Genomic DNA, 21,738 nt, shown 5'->3' on the forward strand with positions numbered 1-21,738 from the left:
CTCAGCTCACTGCAACCTCTGCCTTCCAGGTTCAAGCAATTCTCCTGTCTCAGCCTCCGGAGTAGCTGGGATTACAGGCACCTGCCACCACACCTGGCTAATTTTTGTATTTTCAGTAGAGACGGGGTTTTACGATGTTGGCCAGGCTGGTCTTGAACTGCTGACCTCAGATGATCCATCCGCCTCAGCCTCCCGAAGTGCTGGGATTACAGGCACGAGCCACCATGCCTGGCCTTTGTGTAAATTTTTATAAATTTGTGTCATTTGAGGAAAATCCCAGACATATATTTCTGATTTTTTGCATTTAACTCATCAAAACATCTAGAAAGAGCTATGTGTTGCTCCAACGTCTCTTGTGCCTTCTGATATAGTTTGGATGTTCAAATCTCATGTTGAAATGTGACCTCCAATATTGGAGGCAGGCCTAGTGGGAAGTGTCTTGGTCATGGGGGTTGATCCCTTATGAATGGGTTGGTGCTCTCCCCATGGTAATGAGTGATTTCTTCCTGTATGACTTCAGGTAAGATCTGGTTGTTTAAAAGAGTCTGGAACTTCCTCCCCTCTCTCTTGCTCCCTCTCACAATGTGATGCACTGATTCCCCGTTTGCCTTCTGCCATAATCATAAGCTTCCTGAGACCTCACCAGAAGCCAAGCAGATGCTGGCATGATTCTTATACATCCCCCAGAACCATGACCCAAATAAACCTCTTTTCTTTATAAATTACCAAGTCTCTGGTATTCCTTTATAGCAATGCAAAAGAAACTAACATATTTTCTTCAGTAGCCTTTTAAGTCATGATTTTCTTTTTCTTTCTTTTTTTTTTTTTTTTTGAGACAGAGAGTCTTGCTCTGTCACCCACTCTGGAGTGCAGCTGTCACCCACTCTGGAGTGCAGTGACGCCATCTTAGTCCACTGCAACCTCCACCTCCCGGATTCAAGAGATTCTCCTGCCTCGGCCTTCCGAGTAGCTGGGTCTACAGGTGCCTACCACCATGCCCAGCTAATTTTTGTATTTTTAGTAGAGACGCAGTTTCACCATGTTGGCCAAGGGGTCTCGAACTCCTGACCTCAAGTGATCTTCCTGCCTTGGCCTCCCAAAGTGGTGGGATTACAGGCATGAGCCACTGTACCCAGCCCATTTTCTATTCTTAAAACTAGGCCAATCTGTGTCAAGGATGTCCACTTTTTTTTTTTTTCTTTTAAGAGGTGGGGTCTTGATATGTTGCCCATGCTGGATTCAAACGCCTGGACTCAAGTGATCCTCCAATCACAGTCTCCTGAGTAGCCGGGACTACAGGCATGCACCACCATGCCTGACTTTCCATTCATTTTTGATATGCCAGAGTACTGCACAAACAAGCCATGCTATTTGGATTTGGTTTGGATTTAAATTTGACCATAGAGTGAAAAGCAAAATTCTAAATTTAGTCATATAACTTCACTTGGGTATTCAGCTTCCCAATCAGATAATCTTCACACTCTGAACTTAAGTTATAAGCATATCCCTGAGACTGAAATTTTAAAACTTATCCTCAGGTTCACTCTCCTAACCTTTACACACTCTTCCACTTTAAAGAAACAAACAGAATTGCTCTTCTTTGGTGACCATAAATAAAGATATCAGGCTTCTATTGAATCAGATAGGATTTATATTAGATAAAAATATCCTAACTTGGCCTTAGATGAGAGAAACTTTGGGTATGATAGGTTAAGGATGGCTCTAATATTCCAAGATTATAAATACCTGGATGCTAAAATAACTCAAGCTTTAGAGATGAACAGATTTAGATTTGCTAGTAGGGTTAAGGAAGTTGTGTGTATAGTGTGTCAGGTATTATCTTAAGAGCTTTACATATATTTACTTTTTTTTTTTTTTTTTTTTTTGAGATGGAATCTCGCTCTGTCGCCCAGGCTGGAGTGCAGTGGCGCGATCTCAGCTCACTGCAAGCTCTGCCTCCCGGGTTCACGCCATTCTCCTGCCTCAGCCTCCCGAGTAGCTGGGACTACAGGTGCCCGCCACCACGCCCAGCTAATTTTTTGTATTTTTAGTGGAGATGGGGTTTCACCGTGTTAGCCAGAAATGGTCTCGATCTCCTGACCTTGTGATCCGCCCTCCTCGGCCTCCCAAAGTGCTGGGATTACAGGCATGAGCCACCGCGCCTGGCCTATATTTACTTTTTAATTCTGCAGCAACCCTATGAGATTGTACTATTAATCCATTTTACAGATGGGAAAGCAGTAGGCACTGAGAGGTTAAGCAGTTTACCCAAAATCACGTAACTGGAAAGTAACAGAACTAGAATTTAAACACAGGCAACCAGGATCTAGATCCATGATATTAACTACTGTGCTATATGATCTTGCTAAAAGACTGGTTCCTTCTCTCCCCATCATTCTCCCAAACATCAGTTCTCAGGTGACTGGAACTCTACAATTATATGTATATGTATATGTGTATATATATACACACACACACTCACACACATATATGTACATAGATATATACACATTATATATATACATATATACACACACTTTTTTTTTTTTTTTGAAACGGAGTTTCACTCTTGTTACCCAGGCTGCAGTGCAATGGCGTGATCTCGGCTCACCGCCACCTCCGCCTCCCATGTTCAAGTGATTCTCCTGCCTCAGCCTCCTGAGTAGCTGGGATTACAGGTATGCACCACCATGCCCAGCTAATTTTATATTTTTAGTAGAGACAGGGTTTCTCCATGTTGGTCAGGCTGGTCTCGAACTCCCAAGCTCAGGTGATCCTCCCACGTCGGCCTCCCAAAATGCTGTGCTGGGATTACAGGCATGAGCCACCACACTTGGCCTTATATACACACATTTTAATAGAGTATAAAGCTATAAAGGGTGTGTGTGTGTGTGTGTGTGTATATATATATATATATATATATATATATATATATATATATATACCTTCCACTTTCTTGGGTAGAGTCATTTCATCAACAAAATATTCAAATAGTTAAGTTTGCTTTTTGTAACCCATTGCTTTATAGAGCCCCTCTCTCCAGACCCTTGAATGCCAATACCCTCAGGCTCATCCCAGGATATCACATTTGTATTAGTTTCTATTGTTGCATGACAAAAGAATACAAACTGAATGACTTAAAATAACAGCCATTTATTAGCTCACAGCTGCTATGGATCAGAAATCTGGCATAGCTTACCTGGATCCTCTGCGGAGGTCTCACAAGGCTGAAATGAAGATGTCAGTCAGAGTTGCAGTTCTGATCTGGGTCTCAGGGTCTTCTTCCAAGCTCATTCAGGTTGTTGGCAGAATTCAATGCCTTTCATATGCAGGTCTGAGGTTTCCATTTTCTTGCAAGCTATCAACTAGTGGCCATTTTCATCTCCAAGAGGCTACCCATATTCCTTTCCACCTATCCCTCTCCATTTTCAAACCAGCAATAGAGAGTTTCTCAAGCATCAAATTCCACTAGTACTTCAAATCTCTGACTTCTTCATCTGTTACTAGTTGGAGAAAACTTTCTACTTTTAAAGGGTTTGTGTGATTAGATCAGACCCACCCAGATGGATACTCTTCCAATTATATAGTCAAGTGATTTAGCATCTTAATTTCATCTGGAAAAATCCATTCACAGCAGTACCTATACTACCATTTGACTGAATAACTGGAACAAGGTGTGTATGCACAAGGGACTCAATAATCTTATGGGGCCATCTTAGAATTCTGCCTACTACACCATTGAAGTCTGCTAAGCCCCAAAGAGTGGAGTACCCTTTCTACCACAACTGAAACTCTCAGTTTCTCAGATATCCTAATATTCACTATGTCATCAGGAAAAATAAGCTGATTAATTGCCTTTAAGCAGTGGGCCCTCATTTGGCAAAGCAACACCAATAAGCAAGGGTCTGGTAGCTGCCCTAGTCCTCCTAGATGTTGTTTGTATACATTAAAAGAAAGTGCTTATTTATCTCAATGTGTTTCCATATAGTATATCTTCAGGCAGAATTAAAAAGTTATGAAAATAATTCAAGCTGTGTGAGAAAAGATATTTTGGGGCAGAAAGCCATCATATAGTCAGGCAAGACCTATTTGCAAACATACACCTACCCTCTTCCTGTCTCCTAAACTGTTCTGGTCACCATAGCTTTGTCCCTTTCTCCCACAGATTTTCTACAAAATCGTTTTGTTTTTTTTTTCCTGAATAGCTCAACTGCCAGTGTTACTGGGGGGTCCTTTGAGAAGGGAGAGGAAAGTAAGAGAGAGGAAAGCAAGAGATGGCAGTTAATTTTATGGAAGTATCATTTTTGAATCAAGCATTTGTAAGTTAGAGATCGTCCAAAATACGATTTCAGAGGCTGTAGGAAGTCTCCTTGCCCTACAAGTGACTTCACATAACAGTTCACAAATGTCCAAGGAAAACAAGACATAAAACCTCTCTTATCATCTTTTGTTAGGGCCTTGAGAGCAGGGCTTAAATTCCTCAAGGGCACTCGTCATTTCCTGGAGAGGCTTTCTTCATCTTATACAAAGGAAAGGAATGTTCATCAATCTCTGTTGATCAAAGTTCAACTCAAGCTTTCAGTTGTTTTTTCTTCTTCTGAATTTTCAAGTAGATATGGGGCCTATTTTTGTTTCACTGAATTTTACATATGACCAGAAGCAAAATCAGGAATTTAATTCATAATCTAACTGCCGAACTCCTTCATATTTCTTGCACTTTCATTTACACTGCTAGATACTCTGGAATTATAAAGATATAGAATACCATTTTTGCTCTCAAAGGGTTTATAACCTAGTAGACAGCTGGAACATATAGAAGTAAAAGTTCAGCTGAGGCTACAAATACCAAATAGCAGCCCATTGCTTCTTGGATAAGGTCCAAGCTCTTTACCCTGGAAGTCAAGCCATTTCTGTGTGCCTGTGGCTGCTTCAGCTTCATTTCTCACCACTCTGTTTCTATTTCACCAAAAACCCCACAGTGTCCTACTATACTCATTCTGCGTATCTTTACCTTTGCCTAGGCTGCCTTTGTCTCTCTGCCCCCCCACCACCCCATTCTTCTTTACCCCTTTAAATCTTACCTATCCTGGTCTTGGAACCTCTCTTGACCATACAAATCATCCCCTTCTCTGAACTATAACATTTGCTACAAGTACCATTCAGTTTGCCCTTGGAATACAACTGCTTTGTGTGGAAGCTGTTTTTATTCACTTTAGTCTTTTCGCCCCACTTACATCTGAAGAGGTTTAAGAGACTAAATTTTTCAATCCCTGTATTTCCCATAACAAAGCCTGGTTCAGTGTTCAGTTAAGGCTTGGTTAATTACCCTGATCAGAGTAAGAAAGAGAGCGAAGACTGCTGAGAAATGGCTTTGTAATGGACATTGAGGACCTCTTAGAGAAGAATGTATCCATTGCTCACAAAATATTCACTCTTGGTAGCTCTGTTGGATAGAAAAACCACAACAGGGTTCAATTTTTCCCTCAGAAGAATAAACCTATTTCCATAGTAAATTTGACCGAGTTGTCCTAATGAAACTAGACCACAGAGTCTGCACCACGTCTTCTCTTGATCTTACCCCCAACTCCATCCATTAGGAAGGACAAAACCTAGCTTTAAAGCAGTTCATTCCTAAAAATAAAATAATTTTAACAGAAATTTAAAACTTGTCCTGTTATCAGAAAAACTTGCAGAAATGGATCCAACCTGATGCTTGAAATAAGAGAGAGAGGACAGGGTTCTAGGACCTTCCCGTTAACCACTATTTATCTTGCTTTTAGAAATCTCTAACAAAACCTTAAACTCCCTGAGTACAGAGACCCTATCTTACTTATAACTTTAATTTACATATCAGGGCCTAGCACTGTGTGCTGAAAATATATAGTCATACTCAGCAAAGGCTTATTAAAATAAACACAGACACTTCAATGTTACAGATTAACGGTGGCCAGTATTAGGAGCAGAAACAGAATATATGTTTTGGGAAATCAATTAACCACACACAATTATTGCCTCATTCAAGACGATGTGGTTGCTGCTTTAGGGGATACAGAGATCAGTAATACAAGATCCCTGCCCTGCATAAGTTCATAATAATGTGGTTGAAACTTGAGTTCATTGGGAAGACAAGGCATACTTAATTCCAAAAAAAAATTAGCTTAGCATAGAAAAAAGAATTGGAGGCCGGGCGGGGTGGCTCAAGCCTGTAATTCCAGCACTTTGGGATGCCGAGATGGGTGGATCACGAGGTCAGGAGATCAAGACCATCCTGGCTAACACGGTGAAACCCCGTCTCTACTAAAAAATACAAAAAACTAGCCGGGCGAGGTGGTGGGCGCCTGTAGTCCCAGCTACTCAGGAGGCTGAGGCAGGAGAATGGCGTAAACCCGGGAGGTGGAGCTTGCAGTGAGCTGATATCTGGCCACTGCACTCCAGCCCGGGCGACAGAGTGAGACTCCGTCTCAAAAAAAGAAAAAAGAATTGGACTAGAAGTTAGGAGTAGTGCTGAGGTTCCATCGGCTATTGACTTACGTGTGATCTTCGACAACCTCTCTGGACATGTTTTGTCCTCCCTGCTTCACCTGAATCATAGGGTTATTTAATAGTTCAGATAAATTAGAGAATTTACTCACATGTAAAAGTGTAAAATACTAGGGTGGGCTCGGTGGCTCACGCCTGTAATCCCAGCACTTTGGGAGGCTGAGGCAGGCGGATCACCTGAGGTCAGGAGTTTGAGACCAGCCTGACCAACATGGAGAAACCCTGTCTCTACTAAAAAGACAACACTAGCCAGGTGTGGTAGTGCATGCCTGTAATCCCAGCTACTCGGGAGGCTGAGACAGGAGAATTGCTGGAACCTGGGAGGCGGAGGTTGCAGTGAGCCGAGATCACGCCATTGCACTCCAGCCTGGGCAACAAGAGTAAAACTCCGTCTCAAAAGAAAAAAAAAAAAAAAAAAAGGTGTAAAATACCAAATTAAAGTACCACATGGTTAGAATATCATATTGGTATTGTGCCAGACAGTGTGGTTCAGTTTTTAGGTGTGACCTTTGGCTATCACCATCACTACAACAAGAAACCAGGGAGGAATTCCTGGCGAAGAAAGGACAGATTTTTTTTTTTTTTTTTTTGAGATGGAGTCTCTCTCTGTCACCCAGGCTGGAATGCAGAGGCATGAACTTGGCTCACTGCAACCTCCGCCTCCCGGGTTTAAGCGATTCTCCTGCCTCATCCTCCCGAGTAGCTGGGACTACAGGTGTGTGCCCCACGCCTGGCTAATTTTTTGTATTTTTAGTAGAGACCGGGTTTCACTGTGTTAGCCAGGATGGTCTTGGTCTCATGACCTCGTGATCCGCCCGCCTTGGCCTCCCAAAGTGCTGGGATTGCAGGCGTGAGCCACCGCACCCGGCAGGACAGTTCTTAATAATCAAATCACTCTCTGTCTTTTCCATTCTCTTTCCTGGCAGCCTCTCTCCATACATATGCATTTAAATCCAGGTGAAATAAACTTTTACTGAAGGTCAAGGATAGTCTTCAAAAGTTGGGAAAGGCAATCACTAAAAGTTAGCCTGAGGTGTGTGAATGGGAATGACCAATGTCTTCTCCCTACCGTTTCCTGTTTGGAAACAAAGAAGTATTGAATCTGGCCTAGTTCCTCCCCTCAAATAGCATTAGTTGGCAAATCAAATATCTTCCAGGGGTCAGGGAAATAATATAAATGAGTTGTTACCAGACAGAAGACAACAGGGAGTTGTAGAGACTATGGGCAACTGGAGAATGCATGCTCCATAAGATGACATTTTTATTTTTAAAAAATAAAGCAACAGTGAGCCTGTACACTGAACTTCAAAAGACTTGTCCACTTACCAAAAGGTCACCCTAAAAAGGGATTTGATTGCTCTTTTTTCTCTTTCTTGGCAATCTGGTCTCCTTCCAGCATAATCCTTCTCCTATTCTTTGCAAAGTTACACTTACAGTGTAGCCTAGCTGGGAAATGAGGACCATACTGGATAAGAAAACTGGATTTTAGCACCTGATTAGTCCCTGATTTCCCACATGCCTAGTGCCCTATCCTGAATACCCTGCCCTGTAGGTGACAGCATGTCTTTGAGCCTCAATTTCCTTAAAGTGTAAAAATAGAAGACTTGGATTCTGATCCCTAAATGCCTTCAATGGAATCATTCTGTATGTAAACTTTGGGTGGAAAGTTTGAATAGGAATAGTGCATTTATTTGTAACCCATGCCAGAACTCTCTCCTATTTCTGGGCCTGGGAACAACCTGACTTAACTTTGGATTGGTTCAAATTCAGAGTAGTCAGCTTTTACTGGAAATTTTTTTTTTTTTTCTCGCAGGGCGCGGTGGCTCATGCCTATAATCCTAGCATTTTGGGAGGCCGAGGCAGGCAGATCACTTGAGGCCAGGAGTTTGAGACCATCCTGGCCAACATGGTGAAACCCCGTCTCTAGTAAAAATACAATAATGGTAGTGGTGCATGCCTGCAATTCCAGCTACTCAGGAGGCTGAGGCAGGAGAATTGCTTGAACCTGGGAGGCAGAGGTTGCAGTGAGCCGAGATCGCACCATTGCATTCCACCCTGGGGGACAAGAGTGAAACTCTGTCTCAAAAAAAAAAAAAAAAATTTATCACAACTCAGTCATCAGTCAGAGAAGATGGCTGCTTTTGCAGGAGGAGATGATAAATACTGCCTGGATCCCTGATAGCTATAAGCAGGGGAGAGGGACTGTGATTCACAGGAGGTGAAAGTGGAAAAATGACACTTGAACAAAGAAGCAATGGTGGTAACAGCAACTTTGGGAGATCTTTGACCCTTACCCTTCTTTTTTCTGTAGCCATATGGCCCATATCCACCTCAGACATTTCCTAGTTTTCCATCAGCTTTCTTCTGGTGCCTACTAGAGAGTATCCCTTCCTGGATAGCCCACTCAGTAGGAGCATCAAAGTTGTGGTGCTTGGGTGAAGCCATGTAGGAATGACAGGGAGGCATTGCTTTGGAGTATGTGTTTGGGGGAGATGGACAGAGGGCAGTGGAATCTTGGGCCACCTGCCCCCACCACAAGGGCAAGCCTCTCAGTGGATGGGTACTTAATTAGCCATGGTGAATGACTGAAGTTCTGACTGGGAAGAGGCTGTGAGAGAGAAGGTGAAATAATTTCATTGAGAAGAATGCTGCCAGTTGGGTTGAAGGGCTTGGTGGGGTCCCAGAACCCATGAGTAGACTATTGGTGCAGAAAACACAGAGAGGCAGGAGCTTATGGTTGAAAGGAAGACTTAGGTGGTTGAAACTGGTCCAAGGGGTAGTAGTTCTGGGAGATGGAATAGCAGTTCTCTCTCCTGCCCCAAATTCACTGAACAGGTGGCTCAGGTGCCTGGGGAAAAAAAAAACTGCAACTCAGCATGCTCTCTACCCACCTGGAATCCCCTCCCCATGGAGGGGAGATGTGTGGCTTTCCCTACTGCTTCCATCACCTGCCTCCCTCTCCTTCTGCTTTCTCCTGGGCCTTAGCTAAGAAATTTTTATGAAAACCATCATTTTCCAAGACTTGCGTGTCCTGCGAAAGAAAAAAAGTTAACCTAGGGTCAAACAAGACAATCCTTCAACCCAAGAAACTGTCCTCTTTCCAAGAGGTCCGCAGAAGGAAGTCAAAGAGAGGGAAGGGTGGCATAAGTTGTCTGTGCCTTGTTGTAGGAGTCTGGTGGTCAGACCCACCATTCCATTGAAGAATATGAGGCCAATAATGCTGAGTGCAGCTGCTGAGTCTCTTCACACCATTGCTCTCCTCAAAAAGCAGGAAACAGGGCTGGAAACGGTGGCTCACACCTGTAATCCCAGCACTTTGGGAGGCCTAGGCAGGCGGATCATGAGGTCAAGAGGTCGAGACCATCTGGTCAACATGGTGAAACCCCGTCTCTACTAAAAAATACAACAATTAACTGGGTGTGGTGGCACGCGCCTGTAATACCAGCTACTCAGGAGGCTGAGGCAGGGGAATCGATTGAACCTTGGAGGTGGAGGTTGCAGTGAGCCAAGATCGTGCCACTATACTCCAGCTTGGTGACAGAGCAAGACTTCATCTAAAAAGAAAGGAGGAAACAGATCCTACGTGGAGAAATAAAAACTCCCTTAAGCTTTTCCTCTACCCTCTCCCCACTTCCCATCCTGGAATACCTCCAATTTATTCCTGTTCTTTTCTTCCAGTCTTTGCATCTGTCCTTCCGATTGGGTCACAGCATTAAAAGAGGTGAGCCATCCAACCCTGAACCTTCTAAGGAAGGAGCAATTTCTCCAAATCTCCATGAGCCTCTCTCCCCCAGCAAATCCACCCAATGATGTGAGGTTAGAGGAAAAAACCTTCTGATAGAGTGAGAATGGGGTTAGGCAAACCATCACATAGGCAACTGGTGCAACAGCAAGACTTCCTAACAACTAAGAGCTAGGCCTACATGGGAAATGACACACTGGCAGTGACATATGTGATTCAGTGAATCTTGATCCCTGCTAGTACGAAATCCACAGCTTTCTTTACTTGGTAGAGCCCTGGAGGCCATAATTACCTCACAGAGCTTCAGACTGCTGTTTTACTATGGACAGATTTTCTCCATTTATGAGGAGAGAGAGGGCTTTCTCAGTCACAACCTTGGAAGGGGGCCCTTCCCTATGTAACTCTTCTCATGGATTCCCTAGGAATTTAATAAACCAGGCCATGGAAGAACAACTGGTTCTAAAACTACAAGAAGTGTGATGGTAGTTCAAAGTCACATATAGAGGTCCAGACACCTCAATACTAAAACTGAGAACTGAGTGTGAAAGCCAGACGTTCTAAATGGGGAGCAGAAGATCTTTCTTTCTTTCTTTCTTTCTTTCTTTCTTTCTTTCTTTCTTTCTTTCTTTCTTTCTTTCTTTCTTTCTTTCTTTCTTTCTTTCTTTCTTTCTTTCTTTCTTCCTTTCTTCCTTTCTTCCTTTCTTCCTTTCTTCCTTTCTTCCTTTCTTCCTTTCTTCCTTTCTTCCTTCCTCCCTTCTTCCCTTCCTCCCTTCCTCCCTTCCCTCCCTTCCCTCCCTTCCCTCCCTTCCTTCCCTTCCTTCCTTTCTTCCTTTCTTGACAGAGTCTCGCTGTGTCGCCCAGAATGGAGTATAATGGTGTGATCTCGGCTCACTGTAACCTCCTCGTCCTGGGTTCAAGTGATTCCCCCGGCCTCAGCCTCCTGAGTAGATGGGATTACAGGCACCTGCCACCACGCCCAGCTAAATTTTGTATTTTTAGTAGAGATGGGGTTTCTCCATGTTGACCAGGCTGGTCTCGAACTCCTGACCTTAGGTTATCCGCCCTCCTTGGCCTCAAAATGTGCTGGGATTACAGGTGTGAGCCACTGTGCCTGGCCGAAGATATTTCTTGCTTGAAACCTCCTTTTCCGGCCTGGCACAGTGGCTCACGCCTGTAGTCCTAGCACTTTGGGAGGCTGAGGTGGGCAGATCACCTGAGGTCAAGATCAGTTCAAGATCTGTTCAAGATCAGCCTGGCCAATATGATGAAACCCCATCTCTACTAAAAAATACAGAAGAAAAAAATTAGCTGGGCATGGTGGTGTGTACCTGTAATCCCAGCTGCCTGGGAGGCTGAGGCAGAAGAATCACCGGAACCTGGGACATGGAGGCTGCAGTGAGCCGAGACTGTGCCACTGCACTCCAGCTTGGGCCACAGAGCAAGACTCTGTCTCAAGAAAAAAAAAAAAGAAACCTCCTCTTCCTGTGTCACTAAATTTCTTGATTTCTAAGTTTGTGGTTTTGTGGTCTTTTTTGTTATTCCTTATGGAAGCAAAAACCCTCTAAAAGAATCCATCCCTTCATACCGCCTGATGCCTCCCTATCTGACTACATTGGCCTTTAGCTTAGAAAAGGTGGGATTGGGTCCTCCTACTGCTCAGTACATCAGGAAATACCCTACTTGTGGTTTAGTCTTTAGGTGTTTTCTTTCCTCCTCTCCATCTTATTCATTTATTTGTGAAGTTCAAGATATGACGTTGCTTCTGAGATTTGGTTTGATTTTCTCTTTTTTTCCTCAAGATGGTCCCAGTGGCCTCCTCTCCAAAACTGGTACACAACTCAATGTCATGTTCTAATGGTTCTGAGCTCACATTGTCTTCTGTTTCCCCAACTCCTGTTATGTTTTCTTGCTTCTGTTTCTTAGCTATTTTTCTCTGCCTAACCTCTTTCCTCCATTGCCCAGTTTGACTCTATGGGCTATTCATGATAAAACGAAGAAGAATGCTAGGTGCAAGACAGCATGTTAAGGCCAAGCAAGCACGGTGGCTCACGCCTGTAATTCCAGCATTTTGGGAGGCTGAGGAGGACAGATCACCTGAGATCGGGAGTTCGAGACCAGCCTGATCAACGTGGAGAAACCTTGTCTCTACTGAAAATACAAAATTAGCTAGGTGTGGCGGCACATGCCTGTAATCTCAGCTACCCAGGAGGCTGAGGCAGGAGAATCGCTTGAACCCGGGAGGTGGAGGTTGCGGTGAGCCAAGATCACACCATTGCACTCCAGCATGGGCAACAACAGTGAAACTCTGTCTCAAAAAAGAAAAAAAAAGACAGCATGTTAATATCTCTAGCCAGGCACAGTGGCTCATGGCTACAATCCCAGTACTTTGGGAAGCTAAGGTGGGCGGATTGCTTGAGCCCAGGAGTTTGAGAGCAGCCTGAGCAACATGGTGAAGTCCCATCTCTACAAAAATTACAAAAATTAGCCAGGCAGGGTGGCGTGCACTTGTAGTCCCAGCTACTTGAGAGGCTGAGGTGGGAAGATGGCTTGAGCCCAGGAGGTTGAGGCTGCGATGAGCCGTGATTGTGCCACTGCACTCCAGTCTGAGTGAAAGAGTGAGATCCTGCCTCAAAAACAAAGAAAAATACCGAAAAAAAAAAAAAAAGCAAAAAACCAAAAAAAACCCCACCCAATATCATTCTCTAGCATGGTAACAGCTCAATTCCCATAAATGTGTGTATATGCATGCATCTGTATAGGGTACTGTTTGGGTACTAAATTTTAACATTTTCTGTCACAAGTAGATGCCAGAGGAAGAGTCATTAAATAAAAAATATATCCTGCTATTCAATGAAACACATTATTGTCTTTTAGTGAGCCTGCCACTTTGACCGAAATACCATTTTTTGAAACTCATATAATTTGTATTTCTGGTAAGAAATAAGATGGGAAAAAAGCTGAATGAAATTCATTTCTTTATTAAAGAGTGCCTACTCTGTGCCAAGCACTGGGACTGGAGCCAATGACATATTCATGTAAGAATAAGCTATAGCTTCTGCACTCAAAGATACAGCATTGTAAGCATCCTAGTAGTAAAAATGCTAGAAGAGTTGAGAGAAAGGAACAATCACCTATGATGTGGTTATCAGAGACTGCTAAAAGAGAAAGTACGACTTCAATTGGTCTTTTGATTGAAATGGAAGGGAGCACATTGCATGTAAAAGCATAGATGTGAATCTGGCAAAGACATAACAAAAGAAGAAAACTACAGGCCAATATCCCCAATAAACATAGATGCAAAAATCCTCAAAAAGTACTACCAAACCAAATCAAAAAGTTAATTCACCATGATCAAGTGGGCTTTATTCCTTGGATGCAAGAATGGTTCAGCATATGCAAATTAATAAATACGCTTCATCACATAAACAAAATTTAAAACAAAAACCATATGATCCTTTCAACAGACACAGAAAAAGCATTTGATAAAATCCAACATTCCTTAATAATAAAAACCCTCAACAAACCAGTCATTAAAAGACCATATCTCGGCCGGGCGCGGTGGCTCAAGCCTGTAATCCCAGCACTTTGGGAGGCCGAGATGGGCGGATCACGAGGTCAGGAGATCGAGACCATGCTGGCTAACACGGTGAAACCCCGTCTCTACTAAAAAATACAAAAAATTAGCCGGGCGAGGTGGCGGGCGCCTGTGGTCCCAGCTACTCGGGAGGCTGAGGCGGGAGAATGGCGTGAACCCAGGAGGCGGAGCTTGCAGTGAGCTGAGATCCGGCCACTGCACTCCAGCCTAGGCGACAGAGCGAGACTCCGTCTCAAAAAAAAAAAAAAAAAAGAAAAAAAAGACCATATCTCAAAATCATAGGAGCCATCTATGACAAACCCACAGCCAACATTATGCTGAATAGGCAAAAGTTGGAAGCATTACCTCTAAGAACTGGAACAAGACAAGGGTGCACACTCTCACCACACCTATTCAACATAGTGCTGGAAGTCCTAGCCAGAAGAATCAGTCAAGAGAAAGAAATAAAAGGTGTTCAAATAAAAAAAAGAGGAAGTCAAATTCAAATTATCTCTTTGCTGATGATATAATTCTATACCTAGAAAACCCTAAAGATTCCCCCTAAAGACTCCTAGATCTGATAAATGACTTCTGCAAAGTCTCAGGATACAAAATCAATGTACAAAAATCTATAGCATTTCTATATACCAATAACGTTTACACTCAGAAACAAATCAAGAATGCAATCCCATTTACAAAAGGCACACACACACATATGGCAATACATAGGAATACACCTAACGAAGCTGGTGAAAGATCTCCATGAGAAAACTACAAAACACTGCTGAAAATAATCACAGACAGCACAGACAACTGGAAAAATATTCCATGCTCATGGGTTGGAGGAAACAGTATCATTGAAATGTCCATACTGCTCAAGGCAATACAGAGATTCAACACTATTCCTATCAAATAACCAATGTCGTTTTTACAGACTCAGGAAAACCCTATTCTAAAATTCATATGGAACCAAAAAACAGCTGGAATAGCCAAGCCAATTATATGCGAAAAGAATAAAGCCGGAGGGAGGCAGAGCTTGCAGTGAGCCAAGATCGCACCACTGCACTGCAGCCTGGGTGACAGAGCGAGACTCCGTCTCACAGAAAAAAAAAAAAAAGAAAGAAAGAATAAGGCCAGAGGGATCACACTACCCAACTTCAAACAATACTACGAGTAACCAAAAATGAATGGTACTGGTACAAAAATAGACACATGGACCAATAGAACATAATAGACAACCCAGAAATAAAGTCACACAGCTACAACCAACTGCTCTTTGATAAACTCAACATGTATAAACAATGGGGAAAGGACACCCTATTCAATAAATGATGTTGGGAAAACTGGCTAACCGTATGCAGAAGATTGAAACTGGACCCCTATCTATCAGCATATATAAAAATTAAGACAGATTAAATACTTCAATATAAGATTTAAAATTATAAAAATCCTGGAAGAAAACCTAGGAAATACTCTCCTTGATATTGGTGTAGGCAAAAAAAAAAAAAAAAAAAAAAAAGACTAGGTTCTTAAAAACAAATGCAATAAAACCAAAAATTGACAAGTGGGACTTAGTTAAACTAAAGAGCAAAAGAAATTACCAACAGAGTAAACAGAAAAAATGGGATAAAATAAACTATGCATCTGGCAAAAGACTAATATCCAGGATCTATAAGAAACTTAAATCAACAAGTAAAAGACAACCCCATTAAAATGTGGGCAAAAAACATGAACAGACCCTTCTCAAACGAATACATTCAAGTGGCCAACAAACATATTTTAAAAAGTTCAAGCCAGGTGCGGTGGCTCATGCCTGTAATCCTAGAATTTTGGGATACCAAGGTGGGCAAATCACGAGGTCAAGAGTTCAAGTCCATCCTGGCCAACATGGTGAAACCCCATCACTACCAAAAATACAAAAATTAACCTGGTGTGGTAGCTCACACCTGTAGTCCCAATACTCAGGAGGCTGAGGCAGGAGAATCACTTGAACCCGTGAGGCAAATGTTGCAGTGAGCCGAGATCACACCACTGCACTCCAGCCTGGTGACAGGGCAAGACTGTGTCTAGGAAAAAAAAAAAAAAAAAAAAAAGTTCAACATCACTAACATCAGAGAGATACAAATCAAAACCACAGTGAAATACCAGCTCACACAAATCAGAATGTCTATTAATTATTAAAAAGTAAAAATATAACAGATACTGGCAAGTTGTAGAGAAAGGAAATGCTTATACACTGTTGGTGGGGATGTAAATTAGTTTAACCACTGTGGAAAGTATTTTGGAGATTTCTCCAAGTAGAAAAAAATAGGACTACCATTCAAGCTAGCAATCCATTAACGGGTATATACCCAAAGGAAATAAATCATCTGCTGAAAAGACACCTGCACTCATATGTTTATCTCAGCACTATTCACAATAGCAAAGACATGGAATCAACCTAGGTGCCCATCAATGGTAGACTGGATAAAGAAAATGCACATATATACCGTGGAATACTATGTAGCCATATAAAAGAATAAAACCATGTCCTTTGCAGCAATATGGATGCAACTGGAAGTTAGGATTAGAGGGGTGAGTTACTGCTGCCAGCCAACATGCTTTTCTATGTAAAAAATTCCAAAGAATTTCCAAAAAATTTCATAAAATTAATGAGTTCAGCAATATCACAGACTACAAAATCAACAAATATGAACTGAATTTCTACATACTGACAATGAGTATGTAAATACTGAAATTAAAAACACAACATTTACAACCATTCCAAAGAAAATGAAATCAAACTTACATGTAAACTTAACATGTACTGGACCTATATGTTGAAAAATTATACAATGCAGATGAAATAAATTTTAAAAGATCTAAATAATTAGACCAGGCATGGTGGCTCACGCCTGTAATCCCAGCACTTTGGGAGGCTGAGGTGGGCAGATCACGAGGTCAGGAGGTCGAGACCATCCTGGCTAACACTGTTAAACTCCGTCTCTACCAAAAATACAAATATTAGCCAGGCATAGTGGCGGGCGCCTGTAGTCCCAGCTACTCAAGAGGCTGAGGCAGGAGAATGGCATGAACCCGGGAGGCAGAGCTTGCAGTGAGCTGAGATCGGCCACTGCACTCCAGCCTGGGTGACAGAGTGAGACTCTGTCTCAAAAAAAAAAAAAAAAAAAAAAAAAAATCTAAATAATTAGAAACATTTACAATATTCATGAATTAGAAAATTCAACATAGTAAAGGTGTCAATTATCCCCAAATTGATTTGTAGGTTTAGTGGAATTCCTATCTTAACTCATTTCAGCATTAACTTGAGTCTAAAGTCTAAAGTCTCATCAGGTACAAGGCAAGTCCCTTCCACCTGTGAGCCTGTAAAATCAAAAGCAAATTAGTTACTTCCTAGATACAATGGGGGATATGGCATTGGATAAATACACCCATTCCAAATGGGAGAAATTGGCCAGAATGAAGGGGCTACAGGCCTCATGCAAGTCTGAAATCCAGTGGGATGGTCAAATCTTAAAGCTCCCAAATGATCTACTGTGACTCCATGTCTCATATCTAGGTCATGCTGATGTAAGAGGTGGTTTCCCATGTTGTTGGGCAGCTCAGTTCCTGTGGCTTTGCAGGGTACAGCCCCACTCCTGGCTGCTTTCACAGGTTGTGTTGAGTGTCTGTGGCTTTTCCAGATGCATGGTGCAAGCTGTTGGTGGATCTACCATTTTGAGGTCTGAAGGACGATGGCCCTCTTCTCACAGCTCACTAGGCAGTTCCCCAGTGGAGACTCTGTATAGGGGCTCCAACCCCACATTTTCCTTCTGCTCTGCCCTAGCAGAGGTTCTCCATGAGGGCCCCGCCCTTGCTGCAAACTTCTGCCTGGACATCCAGGCATTTCCACACATCCTCTGAAATCTAGGCAGCGGTTCCCAAACCTCAGTTCTTGACTTCTGTGCATCCACAGGCTCAACACCATGTGGAAGCTGCCAAGGCCTGAGGCTCGCAGCCTCCAAAGCCACAGCCCAAGCTGTACCTTGGCCCCCTTTAGCCATGGCTGGAGCAGCTGGGACATGGGGCATCAAGTCTCTAGACTGCACACAGCAGGAGGCCCCTGAGTCCAGTCCATGAAACCATTTTTTTCTCCTAGGCCTCTGAGCCTGTGATAGGACGGGCTGCTGCAAATGTATCTGGCAAGCTCTGGAGACATTTTCCCTATTGTCTTCATGATTAACATTCGGCTCCTTGTTACTTATGCAAATTTCTGCAGCAGACTTGAATTTCTCCCCAGAAAATGGGTTTTTCTTTTCTATTGCATTGTCAGGCTGCAAACTTTTCAAACTTTTATGCTCTGCTTCCTCTTGAATGCTTTGCTACTTAGAAATTTCTCCTGACAGATACTCTAAATCATCTCTCTCAAGTTAAAAGTTCCACAGATCTGTAAGGCAAGAGCAAAATACTGCCAGTCTCTTTGCACAGCAAGAGTTCCAAACAAATTCCTCATCTCCATCTGAGACCACCTCAGCCTGGACTTTATTGTCTATATCACTGTTACAACTTTGGTCAAAACCATTCAACAAGTCTCTAGGAAGTTCCAAACTTTCTCACATTTTCCTGTCTTCCTCTGAGCCTTCCAAACTGTTCCAGCCTTTACCTGTTACGCAGTTCCAAAGTCTCTTCCACATTTTCAGGAATCTTTACAGCAGCACCCCACTCTACTGGTACCAATTTACTGTATTAGTCCATTTTCATGCTGCTAATAAAGACATACCTGAGATTGGGTAATTTATAAAGGAAAGAGGTATAATTGACTCATAGTTCCACATGGTTGGGGAGGCCTCACAATCATGACAGAAGGCAAATGAAGAGCAAAGTCACATCTTACATCATGGCAGACAAGAGAGCATGTGCAGGGGAACTCCCCTTTATAAAATCATCAGATCTTGTGAGACTTATTCACTATCTTGAGAACAACATGGGAAAAACCGGCCCCCATGATTCAATTACCTCCCATTATGTCTCTCCCGGGACACATGGGGATTACTACAATTCAAGGTGATATTTGCGTGGGGACACAGAGTCAAACCATATCACCTCCAATGTTGGAGGTGGGCCTAGTTGAAGATATTTGGGGTCATGGGAGTGGAGTCCTCATTTATTGCTTGGTGTTGTCCTCATGGTAATAAATGAGTTCTCACTCTGAATTCATGTGAAAGTTGGTTGTTTAAAGGAGCCTGACACCATCCCCTCCCTCTTTCACCATGTGATACTGGCTCCCTTTCACCATTTGCCATGATTGTAAGCTTCCTGAGTCCCTCAGCAGGAGCAAATGATGACACTATGCTTTATGTACAGCCTGCAGAACTGAGAGCTAAACAAACATCTTTTCTTTATAAATTACTCAGCTTCAGGTATTTCTTTATAGCAACACATAAATGAACTGATATGGTTTCCAAGACCAAAACCAGAAGTCTCCATCAAATGTTTTTTTCAAATTACTGATTGGGGGAGGAGCTTTGGCCACAGTTTATCTTGGCACCAAAAAAGGAACTGGATTGGCTTGATTACAGAAAGGGAGGTCCTGTGATACTTTTACAACATCTTTCTGAGAACAGAGTGCATGACTGCTCCCACACCAAGCCATAACTGCCTGGTTCTTTTTGAACTTTGAGCACCTTGATTAGCCATGGGGAATCATTTTGCCTATCAGCTGGAGGCATACTTTTTTTTTTTTTTTTTTTGAGATGGAGTCTTGCTCTGTCGTCCAGGCTGGAGTGCAGTGGTGCAATCTTGGCTCACTACAAGCTCCGCCTCCCTGATTCACGCCATTCTCCTGCCTCAGCCTCCCGAGTAGAGTAGCTGGGACTACAGGCGCCCGCCACCATGCCCGGCTAATTTTTTGTACTTTTAGTAGAGATGGGGTTTCACCATGTTAGCCAGGATGGTCTCGATCTCCTGACTTCATGATCCACCCACCTCGGCCTCCCAAAGTCCTGGGATTACAGGCGTGAGCCACCGCGCCCGGCCCACTGGAGGCATACTTTAACATCTGTTAGGTCTAGACCTGACCTAGCTTTCAGGGTCCTGGAGTATCCTATGATCAGGAGTCCAATCATAGAGATGTGCTTTTTAAATTCACTATATGTAACTGGAATGAAATACAAAGTCTGACTGGCACGGTGGCTCACGCCTGTAATCCCAGCACTTTGGGAGGCTGAGACAGATGGATCACAAGGTCAGGAGTTCTACACCAGCCTGGCCAACATAGTGAAACCCCGTCTCTACTAAAAATACAAAAATTATTCGGACATGGTGGTGCACACCTGTAGTTCCAGTTGCTTGGGAGGCTGAGGCAGGAGAATTGCTTTAACCCAGGAGGCGGAGGTTGCGGTGAGCTGAGGTCACACCACTGCACTCCAGCCTGGGCAACAGAGTGAGACTCCATCTCAAAGAAAAAAAAGAAATACAAACTCTGGAGTTACAGGAGGTGGGAGACAGGAACACCAGAATAAGGATAATAACTCATAAAAAGTGTAAAATTCCATACTGACTACCTTCGTGATGTATGCTATTCTGATACAGAATATATATTATATATGTTATATACATATTTATATATATATAAATTTCTTTCAAACCATGAGCGTGGATGTCTATTTATTTATTTATTTATTTGTGTGTGTGTGTGTGTGTGTGTGTGTGTTCTCTTCGATATGTTTCATTCAAACTTTTGTAGTTTTCACTGTAAAGTTCTTTCACCTGTGTACAGTGGGGTTTAAAAATTGTCTTTAGGCTGGGTGTAGTGGCTCACACCTGTAATCGCAGCACTTTGGGAGGCCGAGGCAGGCAGATCACCTGAGGTCAGGAGCTTGAGACCAGCCTGGCCAACGTGGTGAAACCCTCTCTCTACCAAAAATACAAAAATTAGTCAGGTGTGGTAGAGCGTGCCTGTAATCCCATCTACTTGGGAGGTTGAGGGAGGAGAACCACTTGAACCCAGGAGGCAGAGGTTGCAGTGAACCGAGATCCCACCACTGCACTGCAGCCTGGGAGACAGAGTAAGACTCTGTCTCAAAAAAAAAAAAAAAGAAAAAAAAGAATTGTTTTTATTATGACAAATACACATAACAAAATTTATAATCTTGTGTGGTACAACATAAGCAAATCAATAAATGTGGTACATCACATCAACAGAGTAAAGGGCAGAAACTATATGATTTTCTCAATTGATGCAGAAAAAGCATTTAATAAAATTCAATATTCCTTCATGATAAAATCTCTTCATAAACTAGGTATACGAAGAACATTCCTTGGCCGGGAGAGGTGGCTCAAGCCAGTAATCCCAGCACTTTGGGAAGCCGAGGCAGGCGGATCACCTGAGGTCAGGAGTTTGAGACCAGCCTGACCGATATGGAGAAACCCGTTTCTACTAAAAAAAAAATTAGCCGGGTGTGGTGGCACAGGCCTGTAATCCCAGCTACACGGGAGGCCGAGGCAGGACAAACGCTTGAACCCAGGAGGCAGAGGTTGCGGTGAGCTGAGATCACGCCATTGCACTCCAGCCTGGGCAACAAGAGCGAAACTCCATCAAAAAAAAAAAAAAAAAAGAAAGAAAGAAAGAGAGAGAAAGAAAGAAAGAAAGAAAGAATATTCCTCAAAATAATGACTGTATTTGACAAACCCACAGCTAACACCACACTGAAAGGGGAAAAGATGAAAGTCATTCTTCTGAGAACTGGAAGAAGAAAAGGATGTCCACTTTCACTACTTTTATTCAATATACTGCTTGAAATCCTAGCCAGAGCCACTAGATAAGAGAAAGAAATAAAGGGCATCCAAATTGGCAATAAGAAGGTCAAATTGTTTCTCCTTGAAGATTACATGATCTTATATC

Source organism: Macaca nemestrina, chromosome X, assembly GCF_043159975.1.
Source record: "Macaca nemestrina isolate mMacNem1 chromosome X, mMacNem.hap1, whole genome shotgun sequence".
NCBI classification, from domain to species: domain Eukaryota; kingdom Metazoa; phylum Chordata; class Mammalia; order Primates; family Cercopithecidae; genus Macaca; species Macaca nemestrina.